This window comes from Pipistrellus kuhlii, unplaced genomic scaffold (genome assembly GCF_014108245.1).
Source record: "Pipistrellus kuhlii isolate mPipKuh1 unplaced genomic scaffold, mPipKuh1.p scaffold_m20_p_13, whole genome shotgun sequence".
NCBI classification, from domain to species: Eukaryota; Metazoa; Chordata; class Mammalia; order Chiroptera; family Vespertilionidae; genus Pipistrellus; species Pipistrellus kuhlii.
The window spans coordinates 34646068-34655617 of record NW_023425438.1 but is presented as its reverse complement, the minus strand read 5'-3'; the positions used below and the strand labels follow the sequence as shown (position 1 = coordinate 34655617).

The window sequence follows — 9550 nt, the reverse complement described above, 5'->3', positions numbered from 1 at the left end:
GGGCTCCAGACTGCTCTGAACGCCACCTCCAATTCCACTTCCAACTGAACTGAACCTCAATACCGAGCTCATTGGGGGAGAGCATAGACTGTTTGGCAGCAGGCAAAAATCGAGGGCACCTTTCTCTCAGAGGCGCCAGCAGCAGCGAGCACTGAAGGACCTGCATAGGGCGGGGCTGATGGAAGCCAAAGCTGCAGGCTCCACCCTGAAACCCCGTCCCATCTGTAACTGCGAAATGAGACAACAAAATAGATCACAAACGAAAGAAATGGAGGACAAAAAGCGTCTGGATATAGAGTTCAAATCTACGCTTATAAGGTTTTTCAAAAATTTCCTAGAAAAGATGGATAAGACCTATGAGGATATGAAAAGAGATCAACTAGAATTAATACGGAGTCATCAAGAAATGATAAGGGATCAACAAGAAATAAAGAACACATTGTCTGAAATAAAAAATATTTTACAGAGTCCTAAAAACAGAAGGGAAGATCACAAGAATCAAGTCAAAGATTTGGAACATAAAGAGCCAGAAGACACTCCTCCACAGAAGCTAGAAGGCAAGAGAATCCAGAAAATTGAAGATAATGTAAGAAACCTCTGGGACAACTTCAAGCGAACCAACATCAGAATTATGGGGGTCCCAGAAGATGAGAGAGAGCAAGATATCAAAAACATGCTGAAAGAAATAGTGACAGAAAACTTCCCCCACCTGGTGAAAGAATTAGACTTACAAGTCCAGGAAGCGCACAGAACTCCAAACAAAAGGAATCCAAAGAGGACTATACCAAGACACATCATACTTAAAATTCCAAGAGCAAAAGACAAAGAGAGACTATTAAAAGAAGCAAGAGCAAAGAAGGTAGTTACCTATAAAGGAGCACCCATACAATTGTCAGCTGACTTCTCAACAGAAACCATGCAGGCCAGAAGGGAATGGCAAGAAATATTCAAGGTGATGAATAGTAAGAACCTACAGCCAAAGATAATCTACCCAGCAAAGCTATCACTCAGAATCGAAGGTCAGATAAAGAACTTCACTAATAAAAAAAAGCTAAAGGAGTTCATCAACACCAAACCAGAATTATATGAATTGCTGAAGGGGGTTCTTTCAGAAGAGAAAGTAAACAAAGATAAAAATTATGAACAACAAATATGTAACTATCAACAAGTGAATCTAAAAACCAAGGAAATTTAAAAAAAAAATCTGATGAACAATAGTAACTGTTGAATATAATAGAATCAGAGGTATGGAAGGGGAGTGAACTTACGATTCTTGGGGAAAAGGGGAGAGGGGGGGCGTGGGAAGAGACTGAACATAAACTGTGCACCCATGGATGAGGACAATGGGGAATGGGGAAAGGGCAGAGGGTGGGGTGGGAACCTGGTGGAGGAGAGCAATGGTGGTGGTGGGGGGAAAGGAACATTTGTAATAATATGAACAATAAAAACTTATTTAAAAAAAATAAAATAAAAAAATAAAAACGGAAAGGAAGGAAGGAAGAAAGAAGGAAGGAAGGAAGGAAGGAAGGAAGGAAGGAAGGAAGGAAGGAAGGAAGGAAGGAAGGAAATGCTATTCAGACAGTAAACCCAAAAACAAATGGATAGCGCCGGCTGGATTTTGCCTTTCTGACATTTCCCTCAGCTTCTATAAGAACCTTTCCTCCTGCCCCACTTTCCCAATAGGACAGTTTAAGTGTGTGTTAAGCAGTTACAAAATACTAAACAAAAAGTCTGAACAAAATCAAATAAATAATTAATATTTGTTCTACTGCTGGCAGATATTTTATTCTTTCCCCACATCTACCAGTATAATACTTTTTTGGAAATAGATTGCTGCTATTTGATCTCATTGGGCTTTTCATTCTTTTTCATATTGTGAGGGGCAGAAATAGGATATTGGAAACTAATTATAATTACAAGTAATATTAATCATGCTCTGTTAACCATGATGTTTTGTTCTGATTAGAAAGCACATTTTCGCTTGGCTGGGAGTTGTATGCCCTGGGACATGGGAGCTAACATCAGAATGCAGTCCATCCTCCTGTCCCAAGAAATGCCAATTATAGAAAGATTTACAACCTTGTTGCTGAGACAATCTAGTCTTGGAAGCACCTGGAAGCCCCTATTACCTGTAATCTGATGCTGAGGCGCCCACTTTTTGTGATCCCCCTCCCCTCAGCCCACAAGATTTGTAATCTATAATGATTATCCCGTTCCCACTTTCCCCTGAATGTAAATCCTACTTCCCCACAAATCTTTGCCCTTCTACCCAATATAAGCAGCTGGCTTCTGAGATGCAGAGCAGACCTTTGGGCTGACCTGCTGCTCTCCCATACTGCAGGCACTAATGTAATAAACGTTCATATGTGATTCAACCATGTCTCTGCTGAATTGGCTTAAGTAGTGACAAGCAGCCCGGACCCCTTGGTTGTCCAGTTACAACCTGAGTATATTTTATAGTCTCTTTTGACATATTTCATCTTTATGATTCCATTGTTAGGGTTGCCAAAGGAAGAATGGATGAGGCCAAAACGGGTAAAGGATTATACATTTATTAGGTCATCTGGAAAACCAGATGGGCTGAGCCCCAAAATGGCACCAGCACCCAGAGACAGGGAGTCAGAGATTTTAAAGGACTCTAGGCAGGCTGTTTCTGGATGGAGAATTCTCTGGGAGGACCTGGAGGGGAAAGATAATGGTCTTACCAAGAGGAATGTGAGCCCTAGCTGGTTTGGCTCAGCGGACAGAGTGTCAGCCTTTGGACTGAAGGGTCCCAGGTTCAATTTTGGTCAAGAGCACATGCCCTAGTTTTGGGCTCAATCCCAGTGTGGTGTGTGCAGGAGGCAGCTTATAAATGATTCTCCCACATCATTGATGTTTCTATCTTTTCTCCCTCTCCCTTCCTCTCTGAAATCAATAAAAATATATGTAGAAAGAAAAGAAAAAAAAAAGAGGAATGTGATCTTAGCAAATGGAAACAAGCGAAAGGGAATGTCAATTGTGAAGTAATCTATAGGTCAGTTCCCTGGGGAAGGGGGTATCAATTCAATTATTTGATCAGAATTAACATTCCAGCCTTTGTGTTTTATGGAATAGGAACAGAAGTCATACATATTTCCTGTAGTTACTTCCTGGGGATCATAGGGGATGGACTTCGTAGTCAGCTGGAACACTGTACAGATTCCTCATGGTTGGAGGGAGGGGTCACAGCATCATGATGTCCCCAAGAGACTAGTTGGTGAAGGCTCGAAAGAGTCAGTCGTATTGAGGAACTTAGGAGATAAAAGCTGGTCCTGAGGCTGCTACAGTGTCACTTCTCTGGTTTTGCTGCTTTTCTGGGCCTGGAGCTGAAATACAATTAAGACCTAGATGTTAGCTTTAAGAAGGAAAAGATCAGAGGTTCAATCTGCCTGACTAGTGGGGGAAGGTCACCCTGGGGGCAAGGTTCTTGTTTTCCCAGTTTGCCTCTTGCTAGGCATCTGGAGTTTTCTGTCCCAGTGAGCTTCTATACCTGTACCTGGCCCCTCATTCTTGCTCTGGGGGTCTCAAGGTCTTCATCCCTCCCTCAAGGATTTTTGGCACTGGATCCTTTTAGAGAAAAGGGGGCACAGGGTCTCTTAGCTGCTTCCTGCTAAAAGGGGACAATATTTTCCTTCAGAGCCCAAATCCTTGCTTGTTGAGGCCTGGGCGCAAAAGGAGGTTGTGGTGGTGTTTAGGGTGGTATTTCCTGAATATAAATAGGGCTGTTTTCAGCACCAAATGTCAGGGTCACCTAAGGAGGAATGCACAAAGCCAAAAGGGGTAAAGAATTGTAAATGTGCAGAAACTGGTTTTGCTCAGTGGATAGAACATCAGTCTGAGGACTGAAAGGTCCCAGGTTCGATTCCGGTCAAGGGCATGTACATTGGTTGCGGGCACATTCCTGGTAGTGGGTGTGCAGGAGGCAGCTGGTCAATGTTTCTCTCTCATCGACATTTCTGGTTCTCTATCCCTCTCTCTTCCTCTCTGTGGAAAATCAATAAAATATATTTTAAAAAAAGAAAAAAAGAATTGTAAATGTATTAGGTCATCTGGAAAAACAGATGTGCTCAGACCCAAAATGGCATCAACACCCAGGGAAAGGGAGTCAGAGATTTTATTTATTTTTTTTAAAATTTTTAAACAGTTAATGATACTATATATATAGATAGATAGATAGATAGATAGATAGATAGATAGATAGATAGATATTGGGTCGGCAAGTAAGTAATTGCGGGTTTCACACATATATGGCTTCAGTTGAATTTTTAGGTTTGCAGACGTAGTACAAATGTAAAACACATTTTGTTATTTGATAGTTGGCTATTCAGCTGTTAATCAGTAAAAAAAAGTTTTTTGATCTGTTTTGTAGTTTTCGTTTGGCGTTCGTTGAAAAATGGAAAATCAAAAGGAACATTTTCGTCATATTTTGCTTTTTTATTTCCGCAAAGGGAAAAACGCATCGCAAGCTCATAAAAAGTTATGTGCTGTTTATGGTGACGAAGCCTTAAAAGAACGGCAGTGTCAAAATTGGTTTGCCAAATTTCGTTCTGGTGATTTTTCACTCAAAGATGAAAAACGCTCTGGTCGTCCAGTTGAAGTTGATGACGCCCTAATCAAAGCAATAATCAATTCGGACTGTCACAGTACAACACGTGAGATTGCAGAGAAGCTTCATGTATCACATACATGCATTGAAAATCACTTAAAACAACTTGGCTATGTTCAAAAACTCGATACATGGGTTCCTCACGAACTGAAAGAATCACAGTTAACGCAACGCATTAGCAGCTGCGATTTGCTAAAGAAACATAATGAAAATGATCCATTTTTAAAACGACTGATAACTGGCGATGAAAAATGGGTTGTTTACAACAATATCAAGTGGAAAAGATCGTGGAGCAGGCCAGGTGAACCAACTCAAACAACATCAAAAGCTGATATTCATCAAAAGAAGGTTTTGTTATCAGTTTGGTGGGATTACAAAGGAATTGTCTACTTTGAACTCTTACCACCCAACCGAACGATCAATTCTGATGTCTACATTGAACAACTAACGAAATTAAATGATGCAGTTGAAGAAAAGCGGCCCGAATTGACAAATCGAAAAGGTGTTGTATTCCATCATGACAATGCAAGGCCACACACATCTTTGGTCACTCGGCAAAAATTAATGGAGCTTGGTTGGGATGTTTTGCCACATCCACCATATAGTCCTGACCTTGCACCATCTGATTACTTTTTGTTTCGATCTTTACAAAACTCCTTGAATGGTAAAAATTTCAATAATGATGATGATGTAAAATCGTACCTGATTCAGTTTTTTGCTAATAAAAACCAGAAGTTTTTTGAACGTGGGATTATGATGCTGCCTGAAAGATGGCAAAAGGTCATTGATCAAAATGGGCAATACATTACAGAATAAAGTTATTTAGTTCCATGAAAAAATTGTCTTTGATTTTCTTAAAAAAATCCGCAATTACATATTTGCCGACCCAATAGATAGATATAATTGATTTTTCACAGAAAGGAAGGGAGAGGGATAGAAAGCTAGAAATGTCGATGAGAGAGAAACGTCAACCAGCTGCCTCTTGCACACCCCTACTGGGGATGTGCCCACAACCAATGTACATGCCCTTGACCGGAATCGAACCTGGGACCTTTCAGTCCGCAGATTGAAGCTCTATCCACTGAGCCAAACCGGTTTCGGCAAGGGAGTCAGAGATTTTAAAGACCTTTTCTGGGTAGAGAATTCTCTGGGAGGGTCCAGATCCTGGGAAGGTCTGGAGGGGAAGGATTATGGTCTTAGCAAGAGGAATGTGGTCTTAGCAGGTGGACTGTGGTCTGAAGGAAAGGGAATGTTGGTTGTGAAGTGGCCTAAAGGTCAGTTCCAGGGAAGGGGTATTGATTCAATGATTTGAACAGACCTAACATTCGCCTTTTGTTTCTTTAAACGTTTTATCCATAGCTATTTTACATTTCCAAAGTTCTTGGTGGTCTAAGTTGTAGTTTATTAATTATATGGACTCTCATTCTCTTCTTATCTACATGGTTTTCGACTGCAATTTCATCTGCTTCCTGTTCAACTCTGCCTTCTCAGAGGCACTCGAGGTTCTTTGGGTTTTTTATTTTCTCCTTTGGAAGGTTCTCTATTTGCTGTGATATATAAGCAATATAATAAAAGTTGTGTTTTATGTAGGTTCTAGTTGTTTTGTAAGAGGAGAGTATGTGGTCTACTGTCACGCCAAAAGCAGAAGTCATGTTTCAGTAGGTTGGTAAGGCATTATAGTCTTGCTTGAGAACAATAAATGGAAATTACTCCACTGATTAAACCAGGCTTTTGTTTATTGGTTTTGTTGGTGGTGGTGGTGGTGGTGGTTGGTTGTTGTTTTTAAATAATGTAGACAAGAGGTAGGCTATCCTCAGTTGAGAACAGAAACTAAACCTGGACCGCAGAGAGGATTTGTAGCAATTTGGAAAGAGAAATAGGTAACTGGAAAGAGGAACAAACTCCAATGGATGAGTTTGATTAAGTTTCTGCTGTTTGGTGAGAAATGTGAATAACAAACTAAACACAAATATGTCTGCCTAGTGTAAAAAAAAAAAAAAAGAGTGGATTTGGATCTACTTTGGAAGATTGGAAGATTGGGTTCCAAGCTGCCTGACTAGTGGTATGAAATGGGGAGGATAGGCTACCCTGGGGGTGGGGTTCTTGTTTTCCCAGTTTGCCCCTTGCTAGGCATCTGGAGCTTTCTGTCCCGTACCTGGCCCCTCATCCTTGCTCTGGAGGGTCTGAAGATCTTCATCCCTCCCTCAAGGATTTTTGACATTGAATCCTTTCAGGATGAAATTCTGAATTTGGCTCCGAGGTAGGTGAGAGTGAGAGCTAGAATCTATTACCTATATTAGGTAATACCTAGAGAATGGAATTTATAATACATGATATTGTTATTTTGATCTCTTACAGAAATCTTCATGTAGTTAAGATGGAATGCAAGTCTCTTAGTTTTCACAGTGTACTAATATAAAAATTCATTTGAAGAACAATCTGTCTTTCACAAAACCACATTTTAAGATATTTATTAAATTACTCCATGTACCTTAAACAAAAACCCACAGACATACAAAATTTCTCCTTAAATTCAGTGCCAGGGGAAAAAAATCTTGTCTCTTTAGAAAAATATGTTTGCTTATTTTTTATCAGACTAAATAATGTCTCAACTTTTTTCCCTTAACTCCTCCCAAAAGTCAGATCTAAACTGAGTAAGCTCAGTTGTAACCAGTGCATCCAGGGTGCCAGGTCTCATTTTTGTCTCTGATCCTGTTTGTAAAAATAGCTAGATTATTACCCGAACCAGTTTGGCTCAGTGGATAGAGCATCAGCCTGCAGACTGAAGGGTCCAAGATTTGATTCCAGTCAAGGACATGTATCTTGGTTGTGGTAGGGGGTGTGCAAGAGGCAGCTGATCGATGATTCTCTCTTATCAATATTTCTAATTCTCTATCCCTCTCTCTTCCTCTCTATAAAAAATCAATAAAATATATATTTTTAAAAATAAAAGATAGCTAGATTATCTTTTCATTTCATATCCTAAAAGTAATACATATTCATTATTCATTTTATGAAATATAAACAAGAAAAACAAAGGGGGAAAAGGCAAATGTTACTTTTAAAACCATAGTGTACATTCTCTGATTATACCATTCCCACTCCACATCAACTTTATTAGTAGTATTTAGTTGCCAAAGTGCTCTGATTCTGACTTGCATAAGGGAAGACATTTTTTTCTTTTTTTCTTTCTTCCTTCCTTTCTTTCTTCCTTCCTTCCTTCCTTCCTTCCTTCCTTCCTTTATTATTTTTATTAAATTATTATCTCTGTATATATACCATTGGCCCCCCTCCATTTTTTTCTTTTTCTTACATGCATTTTAAATTCATTGCCTTATGCCAAAGTGGCATATTTAGAGATGGCAAATTCTGTTACCCTTCACTTACTTAAGTAATAAAATGTAGTGGTTAGAAGGGTACTGGTGAGCTCCTGTAATGTAAATAGAATGCCCAGTCCTCAGGATGCACAGGAACCTTGGTGGCCCTCAGCCCCAGCAAAGGAATTGTTAGGAACAGAAATGAAATATTGAAAAGTAATTATAAATTATAAGAGATATTAATCATGCTCTGTTAGTCACAATGGTTCTGTTCTGATTAGAAAGCACATTTTCTCCTGGCTGGGAGTTGTAGGCCCTGGGAGTTGTAGGACATGGGAGCTAACATCAGAATGCAGTTCATCCTCCTGTCTCGAGAACTGCCTATCATTATGGAAAGATTTACAACCTCGTGCCCGAAACAATCTAGTCCTGGAGGCACCTGTCCCTATGGCTGGTAATCTGGTCCCAGGGTGCCAGGAGGTGCCCACCCTCCTGCCACCGCCAGCCCACATGGCATACCCTGTAATGATTGTCCCGTGCCTACTTTCTCATGCCTGTAATTCCTGCTTCCTCACATAATCTTTGCCCTTCTACCCAATATAAGCAGCTGGCTTATGATGGGATGGGTGCAGAGCAGATTTTTATGGGTGACCTGCTGCGCTCCCATACTGCCAGCATTATTGGAATAATATATGATTCAACCCTGTCTCCGCTGAATTGGCCCAAGCAGTGACAGGTAGCACGGACCGATTGGTTGTCCGGTGTCATTATTTCATTACATAAATGTTAATTTATATTTACACAAATATTAATCCTTATGACATACTCTATTATCAGTAAAAAAATTCTTCATATCCTTTTATAATTTATTAGTTCCAAGGATCTTATTTTAAATTTATTTAAAATGTCCCTGTAAGTCAGGGATTGGCAAACTTTTAAAGTAAAGGTCCAAATAATAAATATTTTAGGTTGTAGGCCAAACAGTCTCTGTTGTAATTTCTCAACTCTGCTGTTTTACTACGAGAGCAGCCCTGGGCAAGATCTCAACAAATGAGTATAGCTGTGTTCCAATAAAACTTTATCTAGGGACACACTGAAATATGAATTATGTAATTTTCACCTGTCATTAAATATAATGATTCTTCCTAGTTTTCCAATCATTTAAATATATAAAAACATTCTTAGTTCATGAAACATACAAAAAAAATAGGCAGAATCAAATTAGGCCCAAGGGCTATGTTTTGTTGACCCAGTTTTAAGTATTTGTGGTGCAGTGACCACTAAAAAAAAAATTCTATTTATTCAAACAAAAATATATCTATGCTTTGAGGCTTCCTAACAAGGAAGATTTCCGATCCACCTGACATTTCCTAGGGAGAACCACCTTATTAACAAATGTTTTTCTACTTGAGGTACCTAGCCTTCCAGTTGGCCCCCAGTGATATCCACCTCCTGTAGTCACCCCTGGTGAAGTTCCCTCCCTTATCACAATAGCATATGGTAATGGTGATGGCATGTCACTTTCAAGATCCTATATAATAAAAGCCCAGCAACCGAATGGTGGAATGACGAGATGACCAGTTGACCAGTCACTATGATGCAACTC

At 39.7% G+C, this 9550-nt stretch overlaps 1 long non-coding RNA gene across 1 annotated transcript; it reads right to left on the bottom strand.

Moving 5' to 3' along the window:
* Window positions 1–2549: 2549 nt before the first annotated feature.
* Window positions 2550–7355, bottom strand: LOC118717461. The gene is made up of 2 exons (XR_004987486.2): window positions 5754–7355; window positions 2550–2647 (listed from the first exon to the last, which is right to left on the bottom strand). It is a non-coding gene; the product is annotated as an uncharacterized LOC118717461 (long non-coding RNA).
* Window positions 7356–9550: the final 2195 nt, after the last annotated feature.